Source organism: Pseudophryne corroboree, chromosome 8, assembly GCF_028390025.1.
Source record: "Pseudophryne corroboree isolate aPseCor3 chromosome 8, aPseCor3.hap2, whole genome shotgun sequence".
Lineage (NCBI taxonomy): Eukaryota > Metazoa > Chordata > Amphibia > Anura > Myobatrachidae > Pseudophryne > Pseudophryne corroboree.
This window is the reverse complement of record NC_086451.1, coordinates 386,440,160-386,464,132: the sequence shown is the minus strand read 5'-3', so window position 1 is coordinate 386,464,132 and position 23,973 is coordinate 386,440,160. Positions and strand designations below refer to the sequence as shown.

Below are 23,973 nucleotides of genomic sequence, written 5' to 3'. Positions count from 1 at the left end.
GTATCAGCAATATTCAACACATTCCTGATAGCCTCTATCATCAACGGCACCCCTTTAGCAAGAGATATGGCCCCCCTGAGCACATCCCCATCACCGTCTGCCGTGTCAGAATCGGTATCCGTGTCATCTTGCATAATCTGGGCAAGAGCACGTTTGTGGGAACCAACGGAGGGGGGGCCCTGAGGTAACAGAACCGGACCAAACTGCCATAGAGTTCTGTAAAACCTGAGTTGCAGATTAATTCTGTGCAACCCTAGTAGAAAACTGAGAAATCATAGATTTGATAGAGGATGACCATTCAGGCTCCCTTGCTGGTATCTGCGCTAAAACAGTGCAGTCCTGATTACATGGAATGAGATCATCCTGAGAGGACATATCCTCTGCAGCATATGACACAGAGTCCCTGGACATATCTAAATGGAGACCCCAAACACTCCAGACACACACACACACACACACACACACACACACACACACACGAGGCTAAACAGAGTTTCACCCCCAAGAATGGCAAGAGAGACACAGAGATTGAAGCCAACCCACACACAGCGCTTTCAAGGTATAGGGAGACCCCAACCAGCGATGACTGTGCACCTTAATAGGTTACACAGTCCTTACACAGCATCCCCCCCACCCCCTTCTACAACCCCCTGGCACCGTAAGAGATAGCTGGAGTTGCTCTGGAGGAACTGCTCTTCACTGACTGCATTTCTGCAGGCAGGAAAATGGCGCTGAACGCTGCTGGGTCCGCTATGAGGAGAAGCTCCGCCCCCTTAATGGCGCTGTCTTCCCGCCCTTCAGGAGATTACATTGGCCTGAGGATTCATGCTGGCAGCGATCCTGGGACCCTGACAGGCTTGGAGGTCAGTGTAGGGTGTAGGCGCTGGCTCAGGGCCCCCTCACAGTGCCGCACTATGTACCGCTGAGCCCTGGAGCGCAGTTAGTACTGCGCTCCATACCCTGTTGCCGCCATCTTCACACTGGCTCCCTGCTTGCCACTAATCTTTTGGCTCTGTAAGGGGGTGGCGGCATGCTGCCGGGGTGAGAGATCCCCTGTGGCGGGGAACGTTCGATCCCCTCAGGAGCTCATTGTCCTGTCAGCAGAGATAGTGGCTCAGACCCCGCAGGGCGGACACTACTCGCCCCCTTAGTCCCACGAGGCAGGGAGGCTGTTGCCTGCATCCTCCATGTAAAATAAAAAACTCTAAAATAAACTTTTTCCATAGAAGCTCTGTAGAGCTCCCCTAGCTGTGACCGGCTCCTCTGGGCACATTTTCTAAACTGGGTCTGGTGGGAGGGGCGTGGAGGCCATCCCACTCTCTCAGACTCTTGAGGTGCCGGTGGCTCCTGGTGGACCCGTCTATACCCATGGTACTAATGTGGACCCCGGCATCCTCTAGGACGTAAGAGAAATATGAGTAACAATACAAGTGGGTATGAGCAGTGTTGGACTGGGAAGTGAATGGCCCACAAGGGAGAATGCAGTGGAGTAGCCAAAGGTTTAAAGGGGTGTTGTCAGCCAACAGATGTGACATGACCAGCTACACCACATACTAATGTTGCACCCCGGAAAATTGTGTGTCCCCCTTTCAAGTTTACTTACAGGTCAGCAGCAGCAAAGGGGAAGCTCTGGCACAGCAAGAATTAAATGAGGACCCTGGTCCGATCACATGGTCTGGATGCTGACGGCTGATTGAGCATGGCAGCCTGGGAACAGAGGAGCCTTGCAGAAAGAAAAAGGAGGAGTCGGGTGAAGTGACTGGAGGTGCTGGAAGCGTGCTGAGCGAGAAGCAGAGCAGGAGGTGAGAACAGATGCATACCGCAGGGTCACGCTGGGCGGTGAAAGCAGCACTTCAGAGTGGTAGCAGCGTTGTGCTATCGGGAAGCAAAGTGCCAGGTGAGCGAGTGTGAGACATCGCAGATGAAGACCGTATACCACCAGATCTAGTGAAAGGCAAGAACGCTGTGGTCATCTTGTAACAGTGAGGAACCGTTGAAAACTGGTCCAGCAAGTGAATACCTCTGTTCAATGGGGCTGAGTGAGTACATTGAAACTGACTGACCTAAGTCACAGGCAGACCTGACACCCAGCTTAAGTATCATTGTCACCCGCTGTGCAGTGTTAAAAGGGCGCAGACAGCTTAGCACCACATACACAAGCAAATCCCTGGCAAGGGGCCAGAAAAGACAACCATAGTGTTGACACTGTTGGGACATTAAAGACTTAGTTATTGTGCAAGTGCAAATCAGATATTTGATCTGGTAAGGACTGAGTCAATTATGCATGTGCAAGCAAATTCCTTTAACTAAGAGACACTGAGTTTATATGACCAAGAGACCCTCATTGTAATATTTGTCAAGAGATCCCTTCGCTAGCTACACTATCTTTGGATACATTGCCATTATTACAGCCCAGGTTTCTTTATACATCTGTGTGTCGTTTCCCCCATTGAAACACTGTGGCACTACAGAATTCTACCAGAGCTCCAACGTTAATTGCCTGTGAAGATCATTATACCTTGGCTAGGGAAAGCTAGAAAGTTACAAATTGTTATTGTTAAATGTGTTTTTCATCACTCTCCTCATGACTACATTATAAACTGTGATTCCAATTATAATATGCTGATAACAGTTATACCAATGTGCTAATAACTGTTATACCAATTATCCGGGCTGTTTCTAGCCAATTTGGCTCCTAGTGCGAGATTTAAAAATGCGCCCTCCCATTGACATTAAAATAAATGCCCCCCCCCCAATAGATATAAAAAACACAAATTTGCGCGCACTCCCATTGAGATGGCGTGGCCTCACTAAAATAGGTGTGGTTTCACTCAAATGGGCATATGCCCGTGATACATTATGCCCTACAGTAAAGCTTCTAATAATTACCTTTAAAGAATCTGCTAAATGCTCATTGTCAGGGCTCAGTTGCCAGTGGTGTGTAATGCTAGTTGCCAGGGGTGTGTAATGCTAGTTACCAGGTGTATGTAATGCTAGTTGCCATGGGTAATGCTCATTGTCAGGGCTCAGGGGTGTGTACAGCCCCCGCCAGCCCACCAGCTGCTCCTCTCTGTAATAGTTCTCCACACGTGGGAGGGTGGAGTTTCACGAAACGACGCGTTACGTTGTGACGTCACAACACAAACACGTCATTCTGCAAAACTCCACCCCCTGAGCGGAGTACTATTACAGGGGGGAGGGAAAGTAGTCAGGGACACTGAAAAGTGCCACAGCGGGTGCCCCATGTAGTCGAACGGTTTGTCTGCCGCTAGGAACGGCACTGCCAATTATAATATGCTAATATCTGTAATTCAATTGATTGTCTTTTGCATCTTTGAATGTTCCATTGTGGTGTGAACTGTGTTATCTTCTTTGGATGCCAAATTCTTCTTCAGATTTCTAGTTAATCTTTTATGCCAATTAATCCATCATCATCATCCTCAATCCAGAGTTCATTGCAGCTCAATAAAAGACATCCTGTTGGAATTACTGACTCCTGTTTTGTATTCATCTATCTTACCTTTCTGAACACGGCACTAAGGGACAAGGGGCCTAATTCAGACCTGATCGTAGATGTGAGAAGAAACGCACATCTACGATCGAAATCTCAGGCATGCGGGAGGACGGCCAGCACAGCTTGTCCGCCCTGCATGCTAGGCACCCAACACACATGCAAAGCATTGCACAGCGGCAATGCCTTCATGCCTGCCGAGTAGCTCCCTGTGAGTACTGGCGGCTACCCGACATGTTTTCGGCCACAGCGGCTGCGTGTGATGTCATGTAGTGGCCGCGGCCCGCCCCGCAAATGGTCCGGACATGCCTACATTGTCTTGTCTGTGCCCCCCCCCCCAACACTGCTGCAACGCCGTCCCAACGCCGCCGTCACGCCCCGACCACCCAGCAACCACCTCTGCCTGTCAATCGGGCAGAGGCGATTGCACAAGTGAGATGCCTTTGCATCTCACTGTGTGCGCACGTGCAGTGCGGCTGCTGCTCGTGCGCACACTGCATAGGGCTTCAGGTTGCGATCGCTGCCGCAGCAAGGTCTGAATTAGGTCCAGGGTACGGGGAGAAACATTTCAGGGGAAAGGTCCGTCACATAGCCACCCAACACCTTTGATACCTCTCAACCACTTAGACATACCCTGCCAACCCTGGGCTGTTATACTTGGCTAACCATTATTTGAATTTTGGTATAGTTTCAGCAGAAGCAAAGTGTCCTTGTTTATCAGTGATCCTGTTCCACCTGGTAACGTACCTATAATAGAGTAACAATGTATAATTTGAGTGCACAGTCTAGGGGTGGTCTTCTGTTTGCCGGCGGTCGGGCTCCTGGCGCTCAGTATACCGGCGCCGGGAGCCCGACAGCCGGCATACCGACAATTATTTTCCCTCGTGGGGGTCCATGACCCCCATAGAGGGAGAATAAAATAGTGTGGCGCGCGTAGCGCGCCACCGTGCCCGTAGCGTGGCGAGCGCAGCGAGCGCGCAAGGGGCTCATTTGCGCTCGCCAAGCTGTCGGTAAGCCGGCGGTCGGGCTCCCGGCGCCGGGATGCTGGTCGCCGGGAGCCCGACCGCCGGCCAGCCGTAGTGAACCCCAGTCTAGAACCTGACCCCTAGAGGAGAGGGTGGGCCCTCAGGCAGTGGGGCCCACCAGGGATTTCCCCTGCATCCCTGTGGAATGGTCCAATCCTGGGTATGAGGCTTTAGGGCTGTGTCACATGGGCGTTTAAAAGGGTGTAATAGGAAATCCCAGAATTTGGGATGCCGGCGTTCATATGATCAACCGCGGCATCACGATTTTTAAAATGCCAACAGGGGACGGGGTAATTAATTAACCCCTCTCCTGTTCCCTACCCTAACCCACCTTGGGTGGCAAGCAGGGTCTAAGATAGTGGGTGGTGACGGCTATGACTAATCACAGGGGGTGGCGGCTAGGGCTAAGACTCAGGAAGGGTGGCAGGTAGGGCTAAGCCCCTTGTACTGCCTAACCCTATTCCAGACCACCGGCATCTACACTGCCGGGATGCTGACCGCATCCCTTTTTACACACCAGTGTTTTTCCAGCAAAACAGGTCCTACCATTTACAGTGCTCCGTGCTGACACATGGAATGGTGAATGCTCACTCCCCTTTGACAAGGTAACAGCTTCCCGCTTACCTCTACGGGGTATATTTACTAAAGTGTGGGTTTTTAAAAGTTGCCTATAGCAAAAGTTGCCTATAGCAAGATTTAGATTCTAGCTATTATCTTCTAAAAGGTGCTAGATTGATGTGAAGTAGAATATTATTGGTTGCTTAAGCGCCCTAGACACTTGCTGATGCATACAATTTTGAAGATGATCGATCTGAATGAGGATCGATCATCGTCCAAATTGATTTGCATTGCAAAGCGACGGAGAACCAATGATGAACGACCACGGAGTCGCGCATCGTTCATCGTTGCATACACACTCTGGGGCTAATTCAGACCTGATCACAGCAGCGATCAGGTCTGAACTGCGCATATGCCGGTGCTGCAGTGCAGCCGACGTCTGTCTTTGCCCTGCGATCGCCTCTGCCTGATTGACAGGGAGCGGGCCAGCAGCGTTTGGCCGCTATTTAGGCGGCGTGGTCCGGGCAACGTGGGCGTGCCTGGACCGTTGGTGGGGGCGGGCCGTGGTGGCTGTGTGACATCACACGCAGCCGCTGCGACCCGGGCAGCGACGAGTAGCTCCCTACCAGCGCGCAGGAGCTGCGCAGGCTGGGAGCTGCGCTGGCTGGGAGCTACTCCTACTGTACAAAAGCGCTTTTGTACTTGTGCGGGGGGAGTCGGGCTTGACATGCAGGGCGGACCAGCCCTGTGTTGGGCGTCCCCCCACATGTCTGAAGACTGATCATAGATGTGCTAATATGATCAGGTCTGAATTAGGCCCACTGAGCGATATGAATGATTTCTCGTTCATTACTGAAAGAGATCGTTCATATCGCCCGCACACATCGGCAAGTGTTTAGGGCACTTAAGTGCAACATCTCCACTTCTTAAAAACTTGCACTTTAGTAAATATACCCCTATATGTCAGAATGGAGCCACTGGAGCTATCTGAATGCTAGCAGTTTTCTAGCAGGAAAAGAGCTAGCAATCAAAACACCAGTTTCACAACCATCTTCTAGAGATTTTTATTAAATACATATTTAACAACGTAACAAGGTAAAATAATTGAAACTGAAGCACTTGTCCTGGTTCTATGATTCAAGACTACTTTATGCTATTTGTGCCACTTGATAGTGTGTAGAGAGTAGAAACCTTACCCCCAGAGCTTGTGCGTATATAGTGACCTCACCACCAGCAGAACTGATAAACACTTGATAGGGAAAACAAAATACTCTTAAGACTCATTCCCCCTTAACCTGGCGCAGTGTTAGGAGTGCTCGGAAAAATAAACAGTCTTCATTCTCTCTCCCAGCAGCCAGCTCCGGGATAAGCATACACATTCTGTGAGCGTATTCTGTGTCCGAAAACACATTAGGAAGATCAGAAGGACCTGTTAGTCATTACCTGTCATTAAACCCCTGTTGCTTCGTGTAACTGACCTTGTACAGCTCACCTGTGAAAAGCTTTCCGACAGTCAGGGTTCAGATAGTATCAACCATAAACCTAATTCAAATCATACAACCTAATTACCCAATATAAAAAAAACAAAGACACAAAACATGTTTATCAAACAGTGTGACAATGTCTATCCCCATCTCATTACCATGGGTAAACCCATGTAGTCACACCCCTCGCTCCTCCCTCTCCCCATACAACAGGTGTTTATTACAAGTTTCTCACCGTACACCTGCCAACTGGCATCTAGTTCTTCCAGCAACAGCGGCATATTCTCAGGTCGCCCCTTCGAAGGAGCACCAGACTGGGGGTATGGGAGCAAGATAAAGGGGGGAGCGTACAACACGAAAGGTAACAATGTTATCTTCACTTACTAGATAATAATGTATAACAAATGGGAGGTGTGGTCCTGTGTGATGTGCTTAGATACACATTCTAAAGCCCCGTACACATGGGGGAGATGTGTGCTGAGCGATCTAGCACAGACCGCTCAGCACACATCTCTCCCCCCGCTCAGCACTCAGCGCAATGAGTGCTGAGCGACGGGGAGGGGGGCGCTCATTTCACCAGGCGGTGAAATGAGCGATGTACTAGATTGTGCCTGCATGCAGGCCAATCTAGTACCGGCTACAGCGACGCACGGGGCCGCGCATCGCTATCGCAGTGGGGTATACACACGGAGACATCCGTGCTTAATTTCTAAACAATCTAGTCAGATTGCTTAGAATTTAACCACGGATCTCTCTGTGTGTACCCCCCTTACCCAAACCAGTCACTAATTTACAAAAGGACATTGGGGCATATGTATTAACCTAGAGAAGGGATAAAGAAGTGATAAAAGCAGTGATAAGTGGAAGGTGATAACACAGCAGCCAATCAGCTCCAATATGTAAATTTACAGTTAGGAGCTGATTGGCTGGTGCGTTATCACCTTGCACTTATCACTGCTTTATCACTTCTTTATCCCTTCTCCAGGTTTAATACATCTGCCCCATTATTCTGTATACTGCTTAGCACAAGCATGATCACAACTGTAGTTTAAATAATCTGACTGTAATGATTTTGTGCAGCTTATAAATGTGACATTACAGCTAGACACCAACACATCTGAAGTTGTAAGAAAACCGTGCAGAGGCCACCTGGTGTCGTCATGTGGCTGCTTTTCTGCAAATGTTCCTCTTTATGGCACCGACGCATTGTTGCAAGTCAGCCGTAATTGTTCCCACAAAATGAACATGGATATCCGCCCAAATGCAGAGGTGTAAGCATCGCTGTGAGTGTACCACCCGTATCAGTATGCTTGGCTACACAGCAGTCATCAGTGCGCACTTGCACTATCCCTGGTGCAAGAAATCCATCTGAAAACTGGCGTATTTACTCTGCATTCAGAAAACTGGTGTATTCACTATGCATTCAGAGAACTGGCGTATTAGCTATGCATTTGGGAAACTGGCGTTTTTACTCTGAATTCAGAAAACTGGCATATTTTTCTGCAAAGCCCGCAATTCTACCGACATGCTCCCAATTTAAATTAGTTTACTTGCAGTTGCCCCATCACAACCCAGTTACACACTAGATATGCTCTGCAAATGGATTTGCATCACTATGTGGGTAAGACTAGAGAATGTATTAGTAGGTCAAGAAAAATAAAGTAAAATATGAAGAGGCAAAATTAGCAATGTGTGATGATGGATTGAGGTGGAGAGTTTGCATTAATGGGGGTATTCCTTCTGTAGGTCAGTGAGAGGCAGCAAAGTTGCAGGGATCAGGTTATACTGTCAGGAGGATATCTCTGCCACCTTCCACACACAACTTATAAAGGTGCGTCTCTATAGTGTTAACAAAAACATATAAACATTAACACGTCCAATAATCACACAAAATGAAAACATTACCAATTTATACACTCTTTCATTATTTCATTATTTAAGAAATAAACAGTGGCTATAAAAGCTATTCACCCTTTTGGCACTTTTTGAATGCTAAGTCCCTAGAACATACAATCCAAACGGATTCAATAGAGAATTCTTACACTGATCAGCACAAAACACTTTGTAATTTCAAATAAAAGAACTTCTAAGGATTCTCAATATGCTGACAATAATGGGTGAAACACATGAAAACACATGCTTAAGACACATTGTATTGGAAAGGGTGTGGTATGGTATGGTATGCCGACGGGATCCCGACAGCCGGCATACTGAAGACCACCCCATTGGAAACCCTGTCAACTGCTCACTGATTTTTTTTAATTAACTTAATTATCCTTTTATCTTTATCTTAAACACATTGGGGCCATCCAATTAGCTGCGATGATCTTGTGGGTACAAGTCATCACAGCAGCGGCCGCACTTTGCGCCAGCACTTTATGGAAGCCCGAATTCGCACAAAAGTGCTCACCATCCCATAGAGGTCCGCGCAATTTTGAGTGAATTCAGGCAGAATTCAGGCTGTGAAGGGTGCGAGATCAGATGCTGTTGCCGGCATTTAAACGCCATGGCAACGGCACTTCGCACCCTTTGCAGCTAATTGGATTGACCCCATTGAGTATTAATAAATTGCATCATCATCTTTGCATGTGTTTACACTGGCACTTTGGGGGATGCAGCAGATACTCCTCCTAAGTGCCATATCTGGAGAAGTGGAGTACTCTAAAGAGGCTGCATCTCCTTATTCATGATGTCATTTATGAATATCCTAAATTAAAGGGATGGTATTGTAAGCCTACCTATTAGCATTCCTGTATGAGTACCCTGCTCTGCTTGAAAAAACTTTGATGCATCTATGGATACCTGAACTAGAAGGTGGGAAATTTTACCACCTTCCCATAACTATCCCTTTGTGAATTTAGTTTCAGATACAGTCTAAGAGGGGTATCCAAATAGCCCTGATCCATTTTTTGACGATAAAAATAGCCTGACATCGCGATGTATGACCGATGGTCATTATCGTGGTGTCCAATTAGAGGCTATTTTTTCATCGGCCAAAAATGGACCCAGGATCACAAGCTAACACATGGGATCTGAGATAAGTTCCCAATCCCAAGTGTTACCGCGGCTCCGGTGGCTGCTTTTCGGGGATAAGGACACTGGCATTGGGGCTAATTGGATAGCCCCCAGCGAAACAATTACCTCAATGACTACAGATAATGGGATACCCTCTAAATATGGCCATATATTTTAAAGCTGGGTACACACAGAGCGATATGTCATCTGAACTGGCGTATCGGACCGACATAGCGCTCAGTTCAGTGCATATCTGGCAGTGTGGTTACTAACGGCATCAAGTTTGATGTGCTGTACATCAAACCTGACAATTTGCTAGCAACACCATGTATGCTAATGAAGGATGGAACAGTGACCGTTCCATCCTTCATGAACATCACTCAGTGTATACCCAGGTTACAATATCGGCCGGGTACACATCGCACCAGTGTGTACCAAGCTTAAGATTTTCAGTCTAACCAACCAAATTGCTGGCTGGAATTAATATCTGGTAATGGATGGGAGCAAATGACAATCGACTATTTGTTCCCATACCGTACAGTGGAAAACAGTCAATAACTGCTGTTTCATTTTAACCATTTTGTTTTGTCTGTTTTCCTTCATTTGGGAGCTATTGTTGATTGTCATTTGCTCCCATACACTGTCAAATTTTCCTTCCAACCACCATATTGTTTGGTTGATTGGTGTGAAAATCTTAAGGTGTATGGCCAGCTATAGCGTTTTATGGAACTTGATATACAGTATGTTATATCTTTTTTACATATTGTACATGATGGAAGGGGGTGGGGTTCTATGGATATAATGATTCCAGTCTCCTAACAGTTTTGGGTCTGACATCGCGCAAGTTGAGACAGCTGAGCAGGGTTGGTGTTTCAGTGTACAATGTACATTGTTCAAAGTACTACAAATTCCTTTTGATTCACACCGTGTCCAGATTTATTAATACGTCTTTCCTACTGCTGCAACAACCTGGGTTATTGCCGGGTCTACTCATCTCTCGGCTCAGTGAAAAAGGATCCCCAAAAAATAACCCAGGTCCAACCCAGGTAGCTACCAGGGTTGGACCTGGGAAGGACCCGAGTAACGGAGCAGTATAAACGGGTGACTTGGATCATCCAACCCCGGTCCTGTTACAATCCTATGGAGAACCGGATTACTGGATCTTGGAGATGATGTCATCTCCAAGCACCGACAAAGCAGAAAGACTGCACATGGGTGTAGTGTAAATGGGGCCAACCCGGGAATAACCCAGTACGAACGTGCAATGTGGGGTCGCACCCAGGTTGGAACCGTAATAAAAACCCAGGTCCAACCCAAGTTTCTGATGGAAAAGGGATATAATAATAAGAAACTGTGGTGCTTGATTGGAAGGAAGCATTTGTGGCTCTAAAACTAGTGTCACCCAGTTATGGATAACATAACAACTCTGGTTTATAATCCACTTATTATGGTTAATATAGTCGTGTGTCACACCTGTAAGGTAATTACCAGAAGGTGTCTGAGTCCTATAACTACGCCAATATGTGAATGGCTTACCTCTGTGATATCCATGCAAGGAAGGATTAATCAACACCCATGTCCTGTTTCTTACACTCTCTGGAAACACTGGGCAGACTCCCCTTGCATTATTCACTACGGCACTGTGGACACTTTGTGGTGCCTTAGAAATAAAAAGTTATTAATAACTTCTAGATCTTGGTGATGTCTTTACTCCAGGGCTGGGAACCTTACAGTGCTACCGTATTGTGACTGGCGGTCTCCTGACCACCGGTCACATAACTACATCCCGGTTTTAGTACAGCTAGAATGCCACAGGTTGCATTCAGCTTTAACCATGTCATACCTCCTATCCCGGGGTTCTGTATGCAGGGAAGTGTCTCAACATATTACTGGGTAGAATACTTGCCAGAATTGTGTGTAGATAAGTTCAGCTAAGGACTTGTGCTGTTAGTGGACATGGCATTGAATGGGGCTTTTTAGGGGAGAGGCAGAGGTTTTACGTTACACTTGTTTTAATGTATTTTACAGGAAGTTTTATTAGGGAGGGAGTGATATTATTAAATAGGTGGATCGCGTCATCTCAACCCTAATGCGCCCTACACACTGGGCGATGTTGCAGGGCAATATGAACGTTCTCGTTCATTAATGAAAGAGAAATCTTTCATATCACTCAGTGTGTATACTATACACCAACGATGAACGATGCGCGGCCCTGCGGTCGTTCATCATTGGTTTTCCGGCGCTTTGCAATGCAAGTCAATTTGGACGATATCAAGATCGATCATCATCCAAATTGCTGCCATCGCCCAGTGTGTATATGGCTGAGTCTTCACTAGTACCGCAAGGAAGAGCTCCTAGTTGTAGACATGATGGGCAGATGTATTAAGTCTGGAGAAGTGATAAACCAGTGATAACTGCAAGGTGATAATGCACCAGCCAATCAGCTCCTAACTGTAAATTTACATATTGGAGCTGATTGGCTGGTGAGTTATCACCTTGCACTCTTCACTGCTTTATCACTACTCCAGGCTTAATACATCTGCACCATGGATCCGGTTTTGCTGTGAATACGGGACACTGGCTGGGCGGCTGAAGACCCAGTGGTACGGATATGGTGGTGTTAACTTCAAATCGGGGCAGATTAGCACAGGCAACATTCCGTTATGGGTAAAATGCACCATTAAGCAGCTGAGTGCAGGTGGGACACAACTGTGGGCATGCATTTATCACTTGGGATGACTGAATATGCCGTACATTAGGTTTATAATTATGTGTAAATAAATGTGGCTTCCACTATTTATTGGCAGAATTTTGTATTCTGCGTTTATTGTGGGGAGAGGAATGGAGTAAGTCATCCACACCTTAAAGTCTCACACACACGTGCTGAATGACTGAGGGAAAACACTACAGAGTAAACAGTAGCTGGGCATGATAGTGACAACGCACAACAGGCAGGTGAGTACACAGTGCAGGAAGTAGGAGTAGTTTACATAGGCGATGACAGTGATAGCGTGTATTACACATGCACAGGTGTGCTGCTTATAAACACTACATGGGTTGCACCACTCCACAAGGTTTTATACCCAAACACACCTGTGCCCGTCCCCTGAGGCATTTCTAGTACATTCACAGACATCACAATAGCAAGGCATGCACATAAAATGTCCAATACAGCTTCTTCAGATAAGGATAATTAATCTGTCCCAAGTCTCACATTAGCTGAGTAATTCTGAGACTACTGTGTGGGGGTTAAGTGTCTTGTGCTGGCCCTATGTACAGGCTGTGATGATTGACAGGCTTTTTTGACAATGACCAAAATGACCATCTACTGTAATGTGTGGCTCACAGACAATTGGCTTAAGCAATAAAAATTTGATTACAAAGAAGATAAGACACAGTGTATGCTGTCTCATTGCAGCTGCCTGCTATTACCAGGAATAAAAAAGCAGAAGAATATATTGACAAATCCAACAAAGCAGTAATAATATGTCTGTGTAACTGTATGTACCTGCGGCAGGGCGTGCTCTTCCGTATGAATTTTCCATCACAGGTTACATCTGGAAGGGGGAGAAAAGTACAATCACAATAGATACAAAAACACTGATATGATTTGGTTCCAGTGTGAAATATAGCATGTCCCACGCTTTAACAGACCCTTCTCAATAACACAGGCACAACCTCATACAATAAATGTGTTAGGTCCCCATGGTGGTTTACTGTCGATGGCTGATGGCGTTGCCATCAATGGTGAGCTGTGATGTTAAAACAAAATCCATCCCTTTAGTGTATTACACATGAGAATGGTGTAATCATCAGTAGTTTACCCCTGATGGTCAAAAAACATTGACTATCAATGGTTACCACATCAATGGACCACCCTAATAACACATTCAAACTTTCAAAGGCTCCGGACTTCATGCAAGAGCACATCTCTATAATGTCAGGGAACATGCCTCATGGTCACTGGACGCCATGAATTTCTGTGGGTTGTTGGTGTGTTTGTGTATTGAAACTTGACTATTACTTATGGTTTTAATTAAATAATGGGAAGGGGATGATTGCGCACAGGAAAATAAATGTAAATGTGTAACCAACTGCAGCCAGCAGAGGGAAGAGAGTGCACTACTTTCATCCCCATTGTTGATAAAAAGGAGATTCATTCTAATATGACATATTGTTCCAACTGTGATTAGATTTGCCCCTGGGGAAGTATTTTAGGAGACGAAACACATAGGGTAAAAAATTAGACTGAATTCCACAAGGTGACGCCACTGTCAGGAGCTCACTATTAATGTAATCTTTCTAGTACATGTTATATTAAGAAAGTATGCAGTGCAAGTTTTGTGGTTATAATTGTGGTGGTTGGTGGAACAAAAATAAAAATATCACCATGGTGTGTATATATACTGCCTCAATGCTAAGGCCAGGTACACATCATTCTGCCAGCGACATATCATATTGGCGGTACACACTTAAACAATTGAATGAACGACCCCTTGTTCTGTCCTTCATAAAACTGCACCATGGGGGTCATTCCAAGTTGTTCGCTCGCTAGCATATTTTAGCAGCATTGCACACGCTAGGCCGCCGCCCTCTGGGAGTGTATCTTAGTTTAGCAGAATAGCGAACGAAAGATTAGCAGAATTGCGAACAGAAAATTCTTAGCAGGTTCTGAGTAGCTCCAGACCTACTCACAGATTGCGATCAGCTCAGGCCGTTTCCTTCCTGGTTTGACGTCACAAACACGCCCTGCGTTCGGCCAGCCACTCCCCCGTTTCTCCAGACACTCCCGCGTTTTCTCCTGGCACTCCTGCGTTTTTCCGCACACTCCCAGAAAACGGCCAGTTTCCGCCCAGAAACACCAACTTCCTGTCAATCACACTCCGATCACTTCAACGATGAAAATTCTTAGTTCGGACGTGAGTAAATCTACTAAGTTTTGTGCTAAAATACTTACCGCATGCGCACTGCGTACCATGCGCATGCGCATTTTTGCCTTAATCGCTCCGTTGTGAAAATCGGCAACGATCGAACAACTCGGAATGACCCCCCCATGTCACATGCAGTACCTTCTGGGGTTCAGGGAGGGTTAGGCACTGGGGGCGGAATATTAACCCTAGCCAACACTAGCTGCCACTTTCTGAGGGTTAGGGTAGGGGACGGGGGACGGGGGGGTGGGGGGGGTAGAAATACTTACCCCCTATGAAGTCGGAATCGTCAGTGTCGGAATGCCGCAATTGGTCATGTAATCGCTGGCATCCCAACCGCTGGCAAATCGTATGTATTCCTTAACATATATATGCTATTATAACTGCCTAATCAGCTTTATGAAATTATGGTCAACGTAACAAAGTCTAAAGTTTATGAATCTGAAACTGTTGCATTTCCTCAACTTTTGGGGGGAAATTCAGGCAGGTGCGATGACGGTAATGTAGCGTGCACACATGCCGCACTTACAGTTGTCTCTAAATTGTGTATTTTAATACGCAAGACAATGGGCCTGCAAACTTAAATTTTGTGTTTCAACGCCCCTGCAATGGTACATAGGGGCATCGCTCACAATTTTCTTTAAGTGAATTGGCCCTAAGGATATGTTGATAGGAAAAATTGGTTCCATAAAACTGGCCAGAACAAATGTGAATGATACAGTTATGATGAATAGAAAAATAGACTTCAGATACTAATACTGAAAAGTATACTTAAAAAAATCTTGGAAGTGTCTTGGAGAGCAGGCCAGCAGCAGACACTGAGGTAATAGGAGGTGGGCACAGACCCTGCACTGTATGGAACACTGTATAACCAGCCATCCACCTCACATTACCTCACACTTTATATTAGTACATGGCAGCAGAGCCTGGCAGCTGCCCTCTAGGAAGATGGCGGCTCGGAGCATTCCGGAGCTGTTTAGTTCTCGGCCGGATGTAGGTGGATGTTCTCGCCTCCATTCTCTGTAGCGCTGCAACTTTCGTTAGGAGGGAGACATGAGATCGGGGAACGGCGGGGTGAGTGGAGCCTGACGTCTGGAAGGTAAGGAGGCGGAGAGGCCCGGGCTGCGGCCTGCAGCAATATGCGCCAGAGCAGGGGCTGTTTGCGCTGCGCGGAGATACCCGGGGCCTAAGGAGAGGGACGGTGCTGTGAGCTGTAGTACTATACACAGAGGCCTAGGGGCATTTCACTGCTACACTGGGACCAGGTGCCGCACGCTGGCCTGTAATCTAGGATTATGCTGGGAACCTGCTCTGTAAGGATTACTAGATAGTAATATAGGAATTCTACAATCGTCACCTACGTGCGGGGCTCTGTGTGCAAGCCGCATAGCCCTGACAAGGAGACTGCTATGGTGTGTGTGCTGGAGACGGCTACCTGGATGATGGCTATGGTGGAGGGTAAGGAGACGGCTATGGTGGTGGGTAAGGAGACTGCTCCCTGGGTGAGAGCAATGCTATGTGCTGCTTGGGTGAGAGCTGTGGATTGTAAAGAGACTGCTGCCTGGTAAGAAGCCATGGGGCGTGTAAAGAGACTGCTGCCTGGGGAGAGCTATGGTGTGTGTGCTGGAAACTGCTGCTTGTATGACAGCTATGGTGTGTGTAAAGAGACAACTGCCTGTGTGAGAGCTATGGTGTGTGTAAAGAGACTGCCACCTTGGTGAGAGCTATGGTGTGTGTAAAGAGACTGCCACCTGGGTGAGAGCTATGATGTGTGTAAAAAGACTGCCACCTGGGTGAGAGCTATGATGTGTGTAAAAAGACTGCCACCTGGGTGAGAGCTATGGTGTGTGTAAAAAGACTGCCACCTGGGTGAGAGCTATGGTGTGTGTAAAGAGACTGCCACCTGGGTGAGAGCTATGGTGTGTGTAAAGAGACTGCCACCTGGGTGAGAGCTATGGTGTGTGTAAAGAGACTGCCACCTGGGTGAGAGCTATGGTGTGTGTAAAGAGACTGCCACCTGGGTGAGAGCTATGGTGTGTGTAAAGAGACTGCCACCTGGGTGAGAGCTATGGTGTGTGTAAAGAGACTGCCACCTGGGTGAGAGCTATGGTGTGTGTAAAGAGACTGCCACCTGGGTGAGAGCTATGATGTGTGTAAAGAGACTGCCACCTGGGTGAGAGCTATGATGTGTGTAAAGAGACTGCCACCTGGGTGAGAGCTATGATGTGTGTAAAGAGACTGCCACCTGGGTGAGAGCTATGATGTGTGTAAAGAGACTGCCACCTGGGTGAGAGCTATGATGTGTGTAAAGAGACTGCCACCTGGGTGAGAGCTATGATGTGTGTAAAGAGACTGCCACCTGGGTGAGAGCTATGATGTGTGTAAAGAGACTGCCACCTGGGTGAGAGCTATGATGTGTGTAAAGAGACTGCCACCTGGGTGAGAGCTATGATGTGTGTAAAGAGACTGCCACCTGGGTGAGAGCTATGATGTGTGTAAAGAGACGGCCACCTGGGTGAGACCTATGGTGTGTGTAAAGAGACGGCCACCTGGATCAGAGTTATGGTGTGTGTAAAGAGACAGCTGTCTGGGTGACAGGCAGCTATGGTGGTGGGTAAGGAGACGGATGCCTTGGTGTGAGCTATGGTGTGTGTAAAAAGACTGCTGTGGTGGGTAAGGTGATGGCTGCCTGTGTGAGAGCTGTGGTGGGTAAGGGGACGTCTATCTGGGTGAGAGCTGGAGTGGTTAATGAAACATTCACCTGGGTGAGAGCTATGGTGGGTAAGGGGATGGCCCTTGGGTCAGAGCTACGGTGGGTAAGGAGACAGCCACCTGTGGGAGAGCTATGGTAGGTAATAAAACGTCCACCTGTATGAAAGCTATGGTGGGTAAAGGGGCAACTGCCTGGGTGAGAATTATGGTGGGTTATGGGACGGCTGCCTAGGTGAGGGAGCGGTGCCTGAGTGAGAGCTATGGTCGATAAGGGGATGGCTGCCAGGGTAAGGGGATGGCTGCTTGGGTAAGAGAAAGCTGCCTGGGTGGGAGCTATGGTAAAGGGGGCGACTGCCTTGGTAAGAGCTAGAGTGGGTAAAGTAACTGTTCTCTTTCTGTCACATGTAAATAATCAGCTTCTTGGAAAGAGGATCATGTTTATTTCAGAAGTGTTCTGTATCTTTGGCATTCATTATGTCGACATTGTTAGAATGTCAACATTATTTTTTCCGAAATATTCTGATGCTAAATCTAAGCCTCCTGGCAATGTCGTCTTTAGCCATGTTCGTCTTTAGCCATGTTGACGTACCAAATGGAGACATTGACTGCTTACCTTTCTGAAGAGGTAACTGGGTTATATTGCACCTCATCGTGCATTTGGGGTTGAGGCAAAAGGTATCCGGTCTTTAGGTCGACATGAGTTTCTCTATCGTCCTAGTGGATGCTGGGGTTCCTGAAAGGACCATGGGGAATAGCGGCTCCGCAGGAGACGGGGCACAAAAAGTAAAGCTTTTCCAGATCAGGTGGTGTGCACTGGCTCCTCCCCCTATGACCCTCCTCCAGACTCCAGTTAGATTTTTGTGCCCGGCCGAGAAGGGTGCAATTCTAGGTGGCTCTCATAAAGAGCTGCTTAGAGAAAGTTTAGCTTAGGTTTTTTATTTTACAGTGATTCCTGCTGGCAACAGGATCACTGCAACGAGGGACAGAGGGGAGAAGAAGTGAACTCACCTGCGTGCAGGATGGATTGGCTTCTTGGCTACTGGACATCAGCTCCAGAGGGACGATCACAGGTACAGCCTGGATGGTCACCGGAGCCGCGCCGCCGGCCCCCTTGCAGATGCTGAAGTAAGAAGAGGTCCAGAATCGGCGGCTGAAGACTCCTGCAGTCTTCTAAAGGTAGCGCACAGCACTGCAGCTGTGCGCCATTTTCCTCTCAGCACACTTCACACGCAGTCACTGAGGGTGCAGGGCGCTGGGGGGGGGCGCCCTGGGAGGCAAATGTAAACCTATATAAAGGCTAAAAATACCTCACATATAGCCCCCAGAGGCTATATGGAGATATTTAACCCCTGCCTGTATTCACAAAATAGCGGGAGACGAGCCCGCCGAAAAAGGGGCGGGGCCTATCTCCTCAGCACACGGCGCCATTTCCTCTCACAGCTCCGCTGGTCAGGACGGCTCCCAGGTCTCTCCCCTGCACTGCACTACAGAAACAGGGTAAAACAGAGAGGGGGGGCAAATTTAATGGCAATATCTTGATATATATAAAGCAGCTATAAGGGAGCACTTATTATAAGGCTATCCCTGTCATATATAGCGCTTTTTGGTGTGTGCTGGCAGACTCTCCCTCTGTCTCCCCAAAGGGCTAGTGGGTCCTGTCTTCGTTTAGAGCATTCCCTGTGTGTCTGCTGTGTGTCGGTACGTGTGTGTCGACATGTATGAGGACGATATTGGTGTGGAGGCGGAGCAATTGCCAAATATGGGGATGTCACCTCCTAGGGGGTCGACACCAGAATGGATGCCTTTATTTATGGAATTACGGGATAGTGTCAACACGCTAAAGCAGTCGTTTGACGACATGAGGCGGCCGGACAATCAATTAGTGCCTGTCCAGGCGCCTCAAACACCGTCAGGGGCTGTAAAACGCCCTTTGCCTCAGTCGGTCGACACAGACCCAGACACAGGCACTGATTCCAGTGGTGACGGTGACGAATCAACCGTATTTTCCAGTAGGGCCACACGTTATATGATTTTGGCAATGAAGGAGGCGTTACATTTAGCTGATACTACAGGTACCACTAAACAGGGTATTATGTGGGGTGTGAAAAAACTACCTATAGTTTTTCCTGAATCAGAAGAATTAAATGACGTGTGTGATGAAGCGTGGGTTGCCCCTGATAAAAAGCTGATAATTTCAAAGAAATTATTGGCATTATACCCTTTCCCGCCAGAGGTTAGGGAGCGCTGGGAAACACCTCCTAGGGTGGACAAGGCGCTAACACGCTTATCAAAACAAGTGGCGTTACCTTCTCCTGAGACGGCCGCACTTAAAGATCCATCAGATAGGAGGATGGAAAATATCCAAAAAAGTATATACACACATGCAGGTGTTATACTACGACCAGCTATAGCGACTGCCTGGATGTGCAGTGCTGGGGTAGTTTGGTCAGAGTCCCTGATTGAAAATATTGATACCCTGGACAGGGACAATATTTTACTGTCGTTAGAACAAATAAAGGATGCATTTCTTTATATGCGTGATGCACAGAGGGATATCTGCACACTGGCATCACGGGTAAGTGCTATGTCCATTTCGGCCAGAAGAGCTTTATGGACGCGACAGTGGACAGGCGATGCGGATTCAAAACGGCATATGGAAGTTTTGCCGTATAAAGGGGAGGAGTTATTTGGAGTCGGTCTATCAGATTTGGTGGCCACGGCTACAGCCGGGAAATCCACCTTTCTACCTCAAGTCACTCCCCAACAGAAAAAGGCACCGACTTTTCAACCGCAGCCCTTTCGTTCCTTTAAAAATAAGAGAGCAAAGGGCTATTCATATCTGCCACGAGGCAGAGGTCGAGGGAAGAAACAGCAACAGGCAGCTCCTTCCCAGGAACAGAAGCCCTCCCCGGCTTCTACAAAAGCCTCAGCATGACGCTGGGGCTTCTCAAGCGGACTCGGGGACGGTGGGAGGTCGTCTCAAAAATTACAGCGCGCAGTGGGCTCACTCGCAGGTAGATCCCTGGATCCTGCAGATAATATCTCAGGGGTACAGGTTGGAATTAGAGACAGATCCACCTCGCCGTTTCCTGAAGTCGGCTTTACCAACGTCCCCTTCCGAAAGGGAGACGGTTTTGGAAGCCATTCACAAGCTGTACTCTCAGCAGGTGATAGTCAAGGTACCTCTTCTACAACAAGGGAAGGGGTATTATTCCACTCTATTTGTGGTACCGAAGCCGGATGGCTCGGTAAGGCCTATTCTAAATCTGAAGTCCTTGAACCTGTACATAAAGAAGTTCAAGTTCAAGATGGAGTCACTCAGAGCAGTGATAGCGAACCTGGAAGAAGGGGACTTTATGGTATCCTTGGACATCAAGGATGCGTATCTCCACGTTCCAATTTACCCCTCACACCAGGGGTACCTCAGGTTCGTTGTACAAAACTGTCACTATCAGTTTCAGACGCTGCCGTTTGGTTTGTCCACGGCACCTCGGGTCTTTACAAAGGTAATGGCCGAGATGATGATTCTTCTTCGAAGAAAAGGCGTATTAATTATCCCATACTTGGACGATCTCCTAATAAGGGCAAGGTCCAGAGAACAGCTAGAGATGGGATTAGCAATATCTCAAGAGGTGCTAAAGCAGCACGGATGGATTCTGAATATTCCAAAATCCCAATTAATGCCGACAACTCGTCTGCTGTTCCTAGGGATGATTCTGGACACGGTTCAGAAAAAGGTTTTTCTTCCCGAGGAAAAAGCCAAGGAGTTATCCGACCTGGTCAGGAATCTCCTAAAACCAGGAAAGGTGTCTGTACATCAATGCACGCATCTTCAGATGCACCTGCGGATAACCCTGTCTCCAAGGACAAGGGTATCTCTTCTGTGGTGGTTGCAGAGGGCTCATCTATTGGAGGGCCGCAGATTCGGCATACAGGATTGGATCCTGGTGACCACGGACGCCAGCCTGAGAGGCTGGGGAGCAGTCACACAAGGAAGAAACTTCCAGGGAGTGTGGTTGAGCCTGGAAAAGTCTCTTCACATAAACATTCTGGAACTAAGAGCAATCTACAATGCTCTAAGCCAGGCGGAACCTCTGCTTCAAGGAAGACCGGTGTTGATCCAGTCGGACAACATCACGGCAGTCGCCCATGTAAACAGACAGGGCGGCACAAGAAGCAGGAGTGCAATGGCAGAAGCTGCCAGGATCCTTCGCTGGGCGGAGAATCACGTGATAGCACTGTCAGCAGTGTTCATCCCGGGAGTGGACAACTGGGAAGCAGACTTCCTCAGCAGACACGATCTTCACCCGGGAGAGTGGGGACTTCATCCAGAAGTTTTCCACATGCTAATAAACCGTTGGGAAAGACCAATGGTGGACATGATGGCGTCTCGCCTCAACAAAAAACTGGACAGGTATTGCGCCAGGTCAAGAGATCCGCAGGCAATAGCTGTGGACGCGCTGGTAACACCTTGGGTGTACCAGTCGGTGTATGTGTTTCCTCCTCTGCCTCTCATACCAAAGGTATTGAGAATCATACGGCAAAGCGGAGTAAGAACGATACTAGTGGCTCCGGATTGGCCAAGAAGGTCTTGGTACCCGGAACTTCAAGAGATGGTCACGGACGATCCGTGGCCTCTACCTCTAAGACAGGACCTGCTTCAGCAGGGACCGTGTCTATTCCAAGACTTACCGCGGCTGCGTTTGACGGCATGGCGGTTGAACGCCAGATCCTAAAAGGAAAAGGCATTCCAGAAGAAGTCATTCCTACCTTGATTAAGGCAAGAAAGGAAGTCACCGCGAAGCATTATCACCGCATTTGGCGGAAATATGTTGCGTGGTGCGAGGATCGGAGTGCTCCGACGGAGGAATTTCAACTGGGTCGTTTCCTACATTTCCTGCAATCAGGATTGTCTATGGGTCTCAAATTGGGATCTATTAAGGTTCAAATTTCGGCCCTGTCAATATTCTTCCAAAAAGAATTGGCCTCAGTTCCTGAGGTCCAGACTTTTGTCAAAGGAGTACTGCATATACAGCCTCCTGTGGTGCCTCCGGTGGCACCGTGGGATCTAAATGTAGTTTTAGATTTCCTCAAATCCCATTGGTTTGAACCACTAAAAAATGTGGATTTGAAATATCTCACATGGAAAGTGACTATGTTACTGGCCCTGGCGTCCGCCAGGAGAGTATCTGAACTGGCGGCTTTATCTTATAAAAGCCCTTATTTAATTTTCCATTCGGATAGGGCAGAGCTGCGGACGCGTCCGCATTTTCTCCCTAAGGTGGTATCAGCGTTTCACCTGAACCAGCCTATTGTAGTGCCTGCGGCTACAAGCGACTTGGAGGACTCCAAGTTGTTGGACGTTGTCAGAGCTTTAAAAATATACATTTCAAGGACGGCTGGAGTCAGAAAATCTGACTCGCTGTTTATACTGTATGCACCCAACAAGTTGGGTGCGCCTGCTTCTAAGCAGTCGATTGCTCGTTGGATTTGTAACACAATTCAACTTGCACATTCTGTGGCAGGCCTGCCACAGCCTAAATCTGTTAAGGCCCATTCCACAAGGAAGGTGGGCTCATCTTGGGCGGCTGCCCGAGGGGTCTCGGCATTACAACTCTGCCGAGCAGCTACGTGGTCAGGGGAGAACACGTTTGTAAAATTCTACAAATTTGATACCCTGGCACAGGAGGACCTGGAGTTCTCTCATTCGGTGCTGCAGAGTCATCCGCACTCTCCCGCCCGTTTGGGAGCTTTGGTATAGTCCCCATGGTCCTTTCAGGAACCCCAGCATCCACTAGGACGATAGAGAAAATAAGAATTTACTTACCGATAATTCTATTTCTCGGAGTCCGTAGTGGATGCTGGGCGCCCATCCCAAGTGCGGATTATCTGCAATACTTGTACATAGTTATTGTTAACTAATTCGGGTTATTGTTTAGGGAGCCATCTTTCAGAGGCTCCTCTGTTATCATACTGTTAACTGGGTTTAGATCACAAGTTGTACGGTGTGATTGGTGTGGCTGGTATGAGTCTTACCCGGGATTCAAAATCCTCCCTTATTGTGTACGCTCGTCCGGGCACAGTACCTAACTGGAGTCTGGAGGAGGGTCATAGGGGGAGGAGCCAGTGCACACCACCTGATCTGGAAAAGCTTTACTTTTTGTGCCCTGTCTCCTGCGGAGCCGCTATTCCCCATGGTCCTTTCAGGAACCCCAGCATCCACTACGGACTCCGAGAAATAGAATTATCGGTAAGTAAATTCTTATTTTTTCCCCCCTTTTTTTTTTTTCTCAATTTTTTTAACTTTTTCATACTTTACTATCAACGTGGACTACGATTGGGAACCCGCACGAGCCATGAGAGGGAACACGGTGCACTAATTGGGGTTCATGGTCACTTTACGGAGAAAACACCACCAAAAAACATTAAAAAATCATGTCAACCTATTTCAGGTGTCGACCTAGTCACTGTCGACCCAATGATCCACACCCAGGCAAAAGATGGGGAAAGGGTATGCCCATACAAATTGCAAATAAAGGGGCATTGTTCTGACTTGGGAAGATGTATCAAACCTTGGAGAGAGATAAAGTACCAACCAGTCAGTTTCTACCATTTTACAGACTGTTCTCTCTCTCCCCTGTTACTGCCTTTCTTGTTTTCAACAACTAATGCAATGTCTTTATATAAAGGTGAGTGTACACTAGCAGAGAGAAGCTTTTTCCATTTGGACACTTTGGGCA

General features: G+C 47.6%; 1 protein-coding gene across 2 annotated transcripts in view; it reads left to right on the top strand.

Annotated features, from left to right (window-relative positions):
* The first annotated feature begins 15,476 nt into the window (after positions 1-15,476).
* The window catches only part of AKT2 (AKT serine/threonine kinase 2), a 125,645-nt gene continuing 117,148 nt past the window's right edge, over positions 15,477-23,973 (top strand). For both annotated transcript variants that reach the window (XM_063937669.1, XM_063937670.1), the window contains exon 1: positions 15,477-15,620. The gene's annotated coding sequence lies outside the window, so the exon portion shown is untranslated. The remainder of the gene's footprint in view (positions 15,621-23,973) is intronic.